At 49.1% G+C, this 13,149-nt stretch overlaps 1 long non-coding RNA gene across 1 annotated transcript; it reads left to right on the plus strand.

Annotated features, from left to right (window-relative positions):
- The first annotated feature begins 325 nt into the window (after nt 1-325).
- On the plus strand, nt 326-4,515 carry LOC128141786 (uncharacterized). Its single transcript, XR_008235169.1, has 3 exons — nt 326-462; nt 761-805; nt 4,434-4,515. It is a non-coding gene; the product is annotated as an uncharacterized LOC128141786 (long non-coding RNA).
- The last annotated feature ends 8,634 nt before the right edge of the window (nt 4,516-13,149 follow it).

Here is a 13,149-nt window from a genome sequence, read left to right on the forward strand (position 1 = left end):
GGGCAGCCGCAGCCCGGCCACCGCTCTGCTCCGCTCCGCTCCTGCCTGGGCTCCCGCCGGCCCCGCCGCGGCCCCTCCCCCGGCAGCCCCCCCTTCCCAGGGAGGGGCCGTCGCCATCAGCCTCACTGCCCGCACCTGGGGCTCCTCCAGCCCCGGCCCGCAGCTGCGGTACCGAAATCCCGAATAAAACTCCACAACACCCATGGGAAGTTCAGAAGCAGGCGCTTCGTTTATGGAATGAAAGATGTCAAAGTAAGATGACTCTTGACGAGCTGTTCACTGGGGTAAAAATACAGATTTTAATACCCGTCTTATTTTAGTTCTAAGACTTGGCAATTGCCAGGTATCATCTTTTCGATTTACCCAGGTCCACCGCTGAGGCCACAAGGGAGATTTCTTCCAGAGAGAGGAGAGAGTTATTAAGTCTAAAGTCCATTATTTGCTTTTGTCCTTCAGGAAAAGGTGAGTGGAGCATCTATCATCACTATTAACCCAAGCAGTTAACAACCCTAAACTTTTCACCTGTCCTTTAATACAGTCACTTCCAAGCTAATTTTTTTCCATTATTAAGAGGGGACCCGGGATCATTTAAAATATTATTCTACTTTCTACAAATACATGCCCCATCTTAGAGCTTTAGCTACTAGAGAAAGTCTTTGGATTTTGGGGTCAGAGGAGTTGCAAGTCTAAACTTTCATACCCTTCTCTTTAGGATGTGTGATTTTTCTCTGTGTGTCTAAACCAGTCTAAATTTCCCTAGATGGTCCTGACTCTGGGTGGATCTAACAAGGATCCTGGAACTCCAGTAAATTCTAAACATCGTTTTATATTTTAAATATGGTCCCAAGTTCCTTTCTGCACTTGTCTCTACGGTTTTGGCAACTGACAGCCCCAAGGGGTCTTTGTACAAGTTTCTCCCGAAGGGCGATAAATTTATTCTTTTGTCCGTGAGGTGGATGGTTTGGTAATGTTATAATTCAAAATGCTATAATTCCTTCTTTCAAATTTAAAAAAATAATTGCCTTTTAAATCCATCCAATTTAATTTGCTAAAATGATTCTCATTGTTCTACGTCTTTTCTCAAGTTTTGGTTAAATTCAGTGTCAGTATTCTCCACGGAACTAGATTTTCATCTGACTTTGGAATCGGAAGGCAGGCTGTTATCGAGGTTAAATTTTGTGTCTTTACAAAACTTTGAATCAATTCCAAAACTAGAATTTTTTTTTTTTAATCAAAATTACAGAAACGGTTAATATCAAGATTAATAGCTCAAACAATAATTGTTTCATTTTGTTTATCTTATGTATAGAACCCCTCAAAAAAAATACTTAAACCCTATAACACACAAAAAGATTACTGCCCTTGACAATATTCCTAATAGCAACCCCAATATTATAAATTTTACACAATTGTTTTCCCAAATAGATAACGTGAAACTTACTTATAGGTTTTCAGTTTCAAAGGGCCAGTTTCTTTAGACTTCCAATTTCCTGTTGGTGCTTTCTTTAGTCTTGAATAATGAAGCCAAGGTTCTTCGCCCAGACCTTTACTGCTCTAAGTGTTGTTAAAATGACTCGATACGGTCCTTTCCACTTCTCAGTGATTTTATATATATTCAATCTCCTGGTCGGAAGGGATGCGCTGCTACGTCCAATTCTAAGGGTCCAGCTGCGGAGACATACTGACAAAGTTCTTGAAAAGAATTTCTCAAAGAAATCATAACACCTTTTAAAAACATATCTCCAAAGCCACTCCAGATACTCAGAACATAGGACTCTTGATACGGTCTTTCATATAACATTGCATAATGACTTAAATTTTCTTTCTCTTCTGGCTATACTCTGATTCTTAATAGAGCCATGGGTAAGGCTTTAACCCATGTGAGTGAGGTTTCCTGACAAATTTTACTCAACCGTTGCTTGAGGGTATAGTTCATTCTTTCTCCCCCCCCCCCCCCCCCCCCCCGCCCCCTTGCTTGTGGTCTATATGGGGTGTGATAGTCTCAATCTATAGCTAATACTTTGCTCGACTTGTCTCATCATCTTTGCTATGAAATGAGGGCCATTGTCAGATGACATTCTTACAGGCACCCCATATTTTGGTATTATCTCTTTGAGCAAGACTTTAACTACTTCTCTTGCTTTGTCGGTGTGACAAGGGAAAGCCTCGGGCCACCCAGTAAAGATATCAACTAAAACTAGGGTAGATCCTTCTTTTCAAGGCAATTCTATAAAATCAATTTGCTAGTATTCCCCTAAAAAATTTCCTTATTTAATAATTCCAAAGATAATCTTATTACTGATTTGGGGATCATTTTATATGTAAATTTCACATCCGCTTATAAATGTTTAAACAATCTTTGTCATATTTTACTTTCTGTTCCCCGATATACTTTGTTATGTTCAGCTCGGGCAATTTCTCTTATTATCGTGGGCGGGACTATTATTTGACCTGTCGGTGTTACAGCCTGTCCTGTTTCATTTTGTTAGCCTGCAATCTAACAATTAATTCTTCCATCTTTTTCATTATAATTTGGAGTTTCTTTAGGCAATTTTATACTTTTCTCTGGAACTAGCGCTAGGATGCCTTTTTCTGCAGCCTCTTTAGCAGCTTTATCAGCCAGTCGGTTACCTGCGTTAGGAACAGTCTTACCTAACTGATGCGCTTTACAGCGCGTTATCGTGACTGCTGTTGGTTTTTGAACGGTTTCTAACAATTTCGGTATTTGTTCTGCATGCTGAATGGTGGTTCCTTGTGCAGATAACAGTCCTCTTTCTCTCCATATCGCTCCATGTGCACGTACTACTCCAAAAGCGTACTTTGAGTCTGTCCAAATGTTGACTCGCTTTCCTTGACTTAGTTCCAGAGCTCGAATAAGAGCTATCAATTCAGCCTTTTGGGCAGATGTCGTCGAAGGCAAAGTTCGCAACGCAATTACCTCCTCGGTTGTTATTGTCTATCTGGATAAACGTTTTCCTTCACAGATGAAACCGCTTCCGTCGGTATACAGTTCCCAGTCTGCTTCTTCTAGCGGCACATCTCAGAGATCCAGTCAGCTGGGGTAAACTCCTTAAGTTGTCTGCAAGCAGTCACGTTCCAGTTCTCCTTTAACTTGATCAGTTGTTGAAAACACAACAGGGTTAACGGTGGTAGTAGTTTTTAAGTAAACATCATCTTGTTCCAGCAACATCACTCGGTATTTCAGCATTCTGCTAGGGGATAACCAATGCCCCCCTTTCTGTTTTAGCGCAACAGTTGTCGTATGGGAAACGTACAGTAATCCTTTGTCCTCAGGTGAACTTACGAGCTTCCTGGATCAGTAGCACAGTTGCAGCGACGGCTCTCAGACGACCAGAGCGTCCCAGACTCACGTGATCTAATCGCTTCGAGAAGCAGGCCACAGCTCGCCCACTTGGCCCTAAATATTGGGCCGGCATGCCCAGAGCTATACCTCTTCTTTCGCGAGTGAAAAGTTCAAATGTCTTTGTGAGATCCGGCAGGCCTAGGGCTGGCACCCCTATTACAGCCTGTTTCAATTCTTTGAAAGTAGCTTTCTCGGCATCAGTCCAATCCATTGTTTGAGGTTTTGAGCTGCTCCTACAAAGGTCGGACCCGCAAGCCACAACTGATAATCGACAGGTGACACCACGCAACCGTTCCCGGAAATGCTCGTCATTAATTTGTTAGTCTTAGGTTCGGGGAGACGACAAATTGCCTCTTTGCTCTCAGTTCCTAATTGTCTCTGTCCTTTTAGGATTTTAAAACTCAAATAAGTTTCTTCTTTCTGGGTTATTTGGGTTTTTTCTTTTGACACTCGCTATCCACTGATTCCCAAAGAGTTCAAAAAGTTAATAGTTAACTTTGTGCGTTGTTCTTCCATCTCAGCTACAATTAACAGATCATCCATACATTTCAACAAGATTTCTTGATTATTTTCTTTCTTCCAAAGCTCTAATTCTCGTGCCAATGGATTTCCAAAAATGGTAAGACTATTCTTAAAGCCTTGAGGCAAGACTGTCCGTGTATATTGTCTTTTTCTCCCAGTCTCAGGATTTTCCCATTCAAAAGCAAAAAGCTCTTGACTGTTGGGATCCAAGGGAATACAGAACAAGGCATCTTTTCAGTCTAACGCTGTGAACCATTCTCGTTTCTCTGTTAGGGTTGTTAACAAAGTATAAGGATTTGCTGCTACCGGATGAATATCTTGTACTATTTGATTTATTGCTCTGAGGTGTTGAACTAATCTATAATCTTTTTCATTAGCCTTTTAACAGGCAAGGTCGGGGTGTTATATTTGGATTCACATTCTGTTAACAATTTATATCTTAAAAATTTTTGTATTATCAATACTAACCCTTTCCGGCTTTCCAGTTTTGGGGGGTATGGCTTAATTCTTAGCGGATTCGATCCTGGCTTTACATCAAGTCTCACAGGTTCTGCTTTTTGGATTTACCGGGAACTTCCCAGTCCAGACGATTGGAATTACAGCAATATACTTTGACTGGTATGATCTTCTGCTTTCGGTAACCATCCTGTAACAACAAAGCCACTGCTTCGATACGTTTAGTTTCTGGAATTAAAATTTTAATCTCTCCATTTTTTAATTTAATTTCTGCCTCTAAGTTCTCCAGTAGATCTCCCCTTAACAGGAGTTTAGGAGAATTTGGCACATACAAAAACTGCTGAGTGACCCATTGCTTCCCTAATTTCATTGTTAAAGATTTAAAGAAGGGTCTAGTTTCTCGTTCACTTGTTGCGCCAACACCACCAATTTCTTCAAAACTTAACTCTCCCTCTAAGGTATTTAAAACTGAAAAGGTGACTCTAGCGTCAATTCATATTCAATTTTCTGTTCTCCCAGTTTAGCTGTAACCAGAGCTTCTGCTGGGAGACTCCCCTCCGGTCCCCGTCAGCTGCGTTCACTTAAAAAGAACAACTCTACCTATGGCACTTCATTCCATTTACTCTCTCTCCTACAAAACAACAGTAATTGCAATATAGTATTATAACTCAAAGTTCTGTTTGTTTCCCATTTTTCCTGCAATTCACCCCAGTGTGCCAACAAACATCCCAAGGGTTATGTTTTTGGTATCTTTTCGTCAGCAGTTCTATTTCCTGCACTCTTATTCTTAAACAATTTTGCTAATGCCATTATACTTATATACATTCAAATCCCAAATACCAAACAAACGCAAATGACAGTTGTCCCAAATAATACACAAAGTCCCACCCGGCAATAGCTTTCGCTTACGACTTAGGGGCAGACGCCTAGGCTTCCACTGCAAACGGGTACCCTCCAAGCCCCAACCCTGCGAAGCTTTCGCCGCGCCTCACGGGCAGGCTTTCCAAACAAATTCCAAAGAAGCAGCGCCTTACCTTTTTTCCAGGGAACGCCGCGAGGAGCTTTGTGAGTCGAGGGCGATGGTTCTCCCCGAGAATACCTCGGCGCCGGCCGGAGTTCGATCGACACTCGATCTCGTCCGGTCTCACTCGCAAGGTCCCATCTGGGTCGCCAAAACCGTTACCGAAATCCGGAATAGACCTCCTTAACACCAACGTGAAGTTAAGAAGCGGGCACTTCGTTTATCGCAGCGCTGGGGACACGGGGGATCGCTCCTCCAAAGGCGTGTCCCACTTAGTATCAAAACGCGTCAGTTTTTACAGACTTTTTCTGTCAGGTCATTGTTACATAAGCTCTTTCCATAAAAAGGCATACTATGCTCGTTCTTAAATTTAACCTTTCTAAGGATTGGTCCTTTGATTATATAACCTTATCAATATTCTTATTTAAAAACAATCATTGGTCAGTTACACTTAGCTCTACTGACTGGAATCTTCGATACTCAAATCAAGATGGGAAGGGTAAGGGGGTTTCCAAGCAGCAAACTGGCGTCCACGACGGTTTCCTTCGTTTCTTGAAACGGAACATAGAAAAACCTGTAACTTCCTGGTGAGGTTTCTAGGGTTAGCTATTTCCAACCTTAACAATATTAAGGTTCCGATAGTCACACGTAACGCAGTTCCTAAAGTTTCTATGGCTACGTTTCAAACGTAACAATCCTATACGTTACGCTTCACAATTTTACTTCTTAATCAAACCTAACTCTTCTACGTGATTAAATTTTGATTTCTTTACCAGAATATTTGCAACAGCTGGAGCCCAGCAGGAACAGGGGGGGCATGGCCCGACCCCCCCCAGCGCCTCACCTCCTCCTCCCCTGGGCTCCCTCACGGCCCCTCGCCCCGTGCAAAGGGAGCGCAAACGCAGCCCGGAGGGCAACGGGGCCAGCCGGCCGGCGTCCATTCGGTCAGTCGCGCGCCTAACGAGTCCTGCCAGCGAGTCCGCTCCGGGGCTCGGGGCCCCCCCGACGCTCCCCCTGCCCCTGGGACACCTCTGATAGCATATTTCCGTACATTCTGTATGGCACGTCTAAATAGTTTTGGATGGTTTTAATATTTTGTACCAGCCGTGGAAACTGGTTTGCTGCTAGGTGACTGTAAAAGTGAGATTTAGTAAATAATTATTAGAAATCTTACACTAACGCGATGATTGAAACAATAGACAAAAGTATAGCCAAGCAATTAACTAGCAGAGGTAGGTACTCCTAAGTTTTGCAGTTCTTTGCTCGTATGACTAGATGAGAACAATGCTGAAACGGACCGCATGCGATTGAAACTGCGTTAAGCTTCAAGATCAAAGAACCAAGGACAAGAATAAAGACTTCAAGGACAGCCAGCAAGAACTTCAAATGGGTCGGTGGTCGCAAAGCAGCCCTTCGTCTCAAATGGATCCTTCATTGCGCGTGATCGGATGTAGGCAGTGCTATGATAATCAGTTGCCATCATTTTTATGTATACGTATACTAATCTGATTCATATGCAATTAGTTAGTCTATATGACCTGTTTGTGCTAAAGCTGTGGCACGCACGCTAGGTGGAACTATCCCCCGTGCATCCAGCGCTGCAGTGAAGAATGCCTGCTTTCTAAAACTCCAAAACGAGCCTTCGAGAGTTTCTTGCACCAGCTTTTCAGTATCAGAGGTACAAGGGAGGAAAGGAAAAAAAAAAAAAAGCAGCGGCGTGGGAAAGAGAGGGGGCCAGGGGAGGGGCAGGGAGGGACCAGAACGCAGAAGAGGGGAGAGAGAGGCAGGGCCCCGAGGGCCCGGGGCTCACCACAGCTCTCTTTCTTGGCGCTGCCAGCAGACTTTGCCAGTTCAGACGCTTCTTTCGGCTCCTCTCCCGCTCCCCTCCTCTTCCGTAACTCCGGCTGCACGGCCGTCCTCCCCCTAGGAGAACACGCGTCTCACAGGTCTCGCAAGACGAGGCTTCCTGGGCACGGAGCCTCGCTGGCCCGCACGCCACGCGGCCGTACCGCACCGTCGGTGCTGCGTACGGACCCTGCGGTGCACCCTGGCGGTCTGACCTGCTGTGGACTACGAAGAGGGATCCTTCCACACGCGGAGAGGCAGGCTCCCTCTTGCCTGCAGCGGGAGGCAGCTGCCGGCCGGGCGGCCAGGCGGCCGGCCTTCCGTTTCTTCTTCTCTACCTTTCTCTGGCCTCTCCAGCTTCAGCCGCAGCAGCTCCTGCCCACAGCCAGTAAGCGCCCTGCCTGTCCCTTTGTGCTCCCACGCCACGCCGCGCCGCGCCCCGCCGCGCGGAGAGGGAGGCCAGGCAGAGACAGCCCATGCAAGCTTTCCTTTCCGGCGGCGTTTCCTTACCGGGAGGAAGCAACGAGCGCGGCGGCACCTCCCGCCGGCGCCGCATTGCCGGTACCGTCGGACGGCACGTGCGGGACGGGGGCAGCCCCGCGCACACCGCAGCCTCCGAGCTGCAGTACCGAACATTGGTCACGAGGTGGCGGAAGAGAGCGGCGGCGAAAGGCGCCGCCAGCGCGCATGCGCGGATCCCGAGCTCCTGTGCCGCGTTCTGGTTGCCAGGCAACAGCAGGAGGGCTGCAAAACGCGCCACCGCGCATGCGCGGCTCCCGAACGCCAGGACCGCCTCCTGGTTGCTAGGCAACAGCAGGAGTGCCGTAAACCGCGCCACCGCGCATGCGCGGTAGCCGAGGCGTCGTGTCGCGCTACGGTTGCTAGGCAACAGCGGCGAGCGCCGTAAAAGGCGCACCGCGCATGCGCGCCTCCGCGCCGCCGTACAGCGTCTTGGTTGCTAGGCAACAGCACGAGCGCCGTATACCGCGCCATCGCGCATGCGCGGTTGCCGAGGCGTCGTGTCGCGCTACGGTTGCTAGGCAACAGCGGCGAGCGCCGTAAAAGGCGCACCGCGCATGCGCGCCTCCGAGCTGCCGTACAGCGTCTTGGTTGCTAGGCAACAGCAGGAGCGCCGTAAACCCCGCCATCGCGCATGCGCGGTTGCCGAGGCGTCGTGTCGCGCTACGGTTGCTAGGCAACAGCGGCGAGCGCCGTAAAAGGCGCACCGCGCATGCGCGCCTCCGCACAGCGTCTTGGTTGCTAGGCAACAGCACGAACGCCGTAAACCCCGCCATCGCGCATGCGCGGTTGCCGAGGCGTCGTGTCGCGCTACGGTTGCTAGGCAACAGAGGCGAGCGTCGTAAAAGGCGCACCGCGCATGCGCGCCTCCGAGCGGCCGTACAGCACCCCGGTTGCTAGGCAACAGCACGAGCGCCGTAAACCGCGCCATCGCGCATGCGCGGTTGCAGAGGCGTCCTGTCGCGCTACGGTTGCTAGGCAACAGCGGCGAGCGCCGTAAAAGGCGCACCGCGCATGCGCGGTTTCCGAGCTGCCGTACAGCATCCTCATCGCTAGGCAACAGCACGAACGACGTAAACCGCCCCACCGCGCATGCGCGGTTGCCGAGGCGTCGTGTTGCGCTACGGCTGCTAGGCAACAGCGGCGAGCGCCGTGAAAGGAGCAGCGCGCATGCGCCCCTCCCCACCTGCCGTACAGCCTCTCCCTTACCAGCCAACAGCGGGGGCCCAGCCACACGCACCACCGCGCATGCGCGCCTCCCGAACGCCAGTTCCCACCTTCGCTCGCCGGGCAGCAGCACCCCCGCAACGATCCTCTTCTGAGCATCAGCTGGATGAGACACCACTGACAGCTCAGCCCAGTAGACACCAGCCACAGGCGGCAGCTACTTACTGGGGGCACAGGGCTTACGTTGCCCTGCCCTTTCCCCACTCGCAGCCCGGGCAGTCCTCTTCATTGCCTCCGTTCCAAAAAGCACCCGAGTGGCTGGAGCCTTTACAGCAGTCAAGCGCAAACAACAGACAATGCGGGCGGTCGCTTCTGTCCCTGCCCCCCCACCCCATTCTCTAGAGAGGAGAAGCAGCACAGGGAACCTGCAAACGGCAGGGGGCAGGGGGGGTTGCCCTGGACCAAGCCCCAGGGACTGCTGTATCCGTCTGCACGTGGCATCAGGGTTGTGGGAGGGACAGCAGCCAGTCAACAGATGCTGGCGAGAGATTTAAAAAAAAAAATAATAACGCCTGGTTCAGGTGACAGCCTGAAGGCAGGCCGCGAGAGACCCAAAGCTGCTTCGTGCCAGAGGGGCAGCTCTGTTCAGCAGGAAACGGCGCGTCCCAGCGGACCAGATGCGAGCGGCCGACCTGCAAGTGAGCGATACCCTGGCGATCCTGGGGCTCTGTTGGGGTGGGCGCACCTTTCCTCACCTCTGTGCTATCACAACTCTGCTCTCCTAATCCTGCACGCACGCAAGGCTTCTTGGGCGGGGCTTGTCTCTTATCGAAGAGACGCTGCACGGTGTTACTTACCGCCCTGCCCTCCGGCGTGCAAATTAGACGGGAAGCAGGGAAAGCAAAAGAGGCGCGTCGGGATATTAGATGTCCTCAGCAGATGACCGTAGAGCCCTCGAGGTTCCACCTTTGCTCCCTACAGGAGCGTGGCTCCGCACTCCTTGCCGCTCCCGCCAGCAAGCGTCACAACTGCCCTTTGCTGCCTGCAACGCGCCGTACCTGCACGGCCCGAGTACTGCTGCTTACGGAGCAAGAGGCGCTCGCTATAAAGCGGCAATGAAGAACAAGGACGGCCCGTCAAGACGGCAGGAGGAACACAGAGAGCCTCCAGCATTAGCCAGGCAGGGCTTCCAACTCACCTCGTGTCGTGGTTTAACGCCAGCCGGCAACGAAGCCCCACGCGACCGCTCACTCGCTCTCCCGCCCCCAGTGGGACGGGGAGACAATCGGAAGGGCGGAAGTGGGAAAACTCGTGGCTTGAAACAAAAACAGTTGAATCATTAAAAAGAAACAACAACAACAACAACAACAACTTGTAAGGAAAAGAAGAAAAAAAATGACAGAGAATGGGGTGCAGGCAGCATGCCAGGGGTCTGAAGCCTGACGGATGATGGGGGGGGGGGGGGGTGTGGAATACGGAGGAGGGAAGGGGGGGGGGGGCAGGAGATAGGAGAGCAGGGGATGCGGGGGGAAACAACCCGCGTGGGTGAAGGGGGCGGGCCGGAGCAACAGGGGGGCATATGGGGGAGAAACACACACGGCGGGAGGGTAGGGGAGGGTACAAAGGTGCACGGGGGGACACGGGTGGGGATGACCTACCCCAGGGAGTCCACCCGGGATGATCCACAGCAGGTAACTCACCTGGGATAACCCGCAACAGAGAATCCACACCGGGAGGACCCCCAGCAATGCCCCTCAAACTGCCTGTGCTTCATCCCCAATCTTCCCCAAACTGGGGAGTTTTCTGCTTTTTCAAAATACTCAGTTTGGGGTGTGTTTCAGTGCTTTTCCACAACATAAAAAGGGGAGATCTTTTGGTTGTGGTTTTGTGCATGAAAACGGGGTGGGTTTTTTTTGCTTTCCAGCTGCACAAATCCAGGCGGATTTGGCTTTCCCAGGAGTCCCAAATTCGTTCGGTTTTTTCCCGTTGCAGACCCAGAATCAGGGGGTTTGGGGTTGTCCTGGTTTCGGCTGGAATAAAGTTAATTTTCTTCTGAGTAGCTGGTACGGGGCCATTTTGGATTTAAGATGAGAACAATGTTGACAACACACCGACGCTTTAGTTGTTGCTAAGCAGTGTTTATACTAAGTCAAGGACCTTCCAGCTTCTCATACCGCCCTGCCAGCGGAGGCTGGGGGTGCACAAGAAGAGTCGCTGAGCTAAAGGAGGATTCCAGGTAAACAGGTCAGCTCGAAATACACCACCGCCTTTAAAAGTTAAGAGCGATTTGAACGCTTAAAATCAGCATTTAGGCTAATCGATACCATTTTGAACACCTACTTAGCATACAAGTAAACACTCTTGCCGGTGTTGGAAAACGTCTCCTCCCTTCCTTACAGCACTGCTGCAGGGAGATAACCCTGGGAGGCTGCGGGACGAGGTCGTACGCAATCAGAATCTACGCTTACGGATCCACCGCAACAGCTACAGCCCTTGCGCTGCTGCTGCTTTGCATCTTGCTTGTTTGGTGAATAAAGCTGAAAGTGAAGTGGAAAACTTCGAAGAGCAAAATGAAAAATAAAGAATGAATCTCAATAATTCACTTTACACTAAAAGGGTGTGCCCATGTTTATATACATCCAATAAAAATACATTATTGAAGCAGTAACTCACCAAAACCACCTCAGGACTCACTGTCACTAGTTACAAGGCTGCTGATGCTTCCTGGGAAAACCTGGAAAACACACGGAAGCGACGCCAGTTTGTCCTGTTTTGTCCGCGTCTCTTCTTTGACCTTGATTGCTTTTAGTACAGGTGCTAGTTATCTCAGTAAGGTTGTCGAGTACTCCTATAAGATATTTAAAAAAACTCATTGACTGCAGAAGCATAAAGCTTTTATCGTGAAAACAAAGCCCGTTTCTTCTGAACAGCTGAACTCTTACGAACAGTTTCTCCCCTCTTTTAGTACAAAATTATTTTCACGGTATCATTTACTAGTAAGCGCACGGAAACAGAAGATTACATGCTTTCAGGAAGAGGAAAGAGACAGAGGGAAGTCAACCTGGCGTAGGCGTAACGTGCTCCAGAACAGACCTTAGTTTTAGTATTCGTATTAAAATATTTCACAGAAAAAATGTGGAAGGAGAGTTGGCACATTCCTAATGTTAACTTTAAAGTCCATACTACAAGTACCTTTGGAAAAATGCAGACACACATCGTAGGCGTACCTTGTACTTGCAGACCACTGCGGAATCTTTCCATCTGTCTTGTACTTTCACGGCAGAAGAAAGGGCAACCACGGTGAAATGGTGGCAGCTGACATCCACCTGAGAGAGGGGGAAAAAAAACCCCAACAAACAAAAAAACAAAACAAAACAAAACTTTAGCATAAAACTGGGTAGGAATCCAAAGCTGCCTTTTTTTGTGAAGGTTTGTGAAGACAGTACGACTGAGCAGAGCAAAAAGTATTTTTGCATCATCTTCGGTACAGCTGTTGACACAGGCCACTAAAGCTTTTGCATTTTTCAGACAACCGTGCCTTTCTTTTTTTTTTTTTTTGACTCATTGGTAACTTTAGTTTCACTAGAACTCACTTTCCTAGATACACGCAGGTGACAGACATAGAGACCTACATACATTTTCTCAAGCCTTAGTATAGCCAAGACTTCATCACCCTATATGTCCTAAGTCGAGTGTTTTTGCTAAAGAGCACAGCAACACATCTGTCCTTGTGAACTGCCTCGTTGCAAAAAAGGAATGATTTTTTCCAGGCCGTTGCTCCAAACGGTCAAGATCTTTTAAAACCGCAGTTGTGCCACCAAACCCGCTCAGGGTCCCTCCTAGCTTTTCACTGCCCTGAGATTTAACAGGCACACGCTCCATTCCATCTTCCAACAGCAAAAATACGTTAACGCTCTCGGACCCAGAGCGCAACCCTACGGATGTCCACGCACACACCCCTTGCCGTTTTGATGAGGAGCCACCGAGCATCCCTGCGAGCACAGCTGCACGCGCCAGATCGGTTTCACCTACGCCGCCAGTTACCGGTTTCGGTGAACGTAGTTTCTGGCGCTTTAGACCGAAAACCGTATCTCGATGCTTCGCCACAGTAGAAACGACCCATCGCTAGAATGCTACAAAAACGCAGTAACACAAGTTGCAAACCCACAGCAGCAACAGCTCCAGAAATATTTAGACCAGGAACAAGGGAGAAAAATAAAACAGCTTCATCTCACGCACAGGGGAGCGGCAGGCA

Source organism: Harpia harpyja, chromosome 5, assembly GCF_026419915.1.
Source record: "Harpia harpyja isolate bHarHar1 chromosome 5, bHarHar1 primary haplotype, whole genome shotgun sequence".
Lineage (NCBI taxonomy): Eukaryota > Metazoa > Chordata > Aves > Accipitriformes > Accipitridae > Harpia > Harpia harpyja.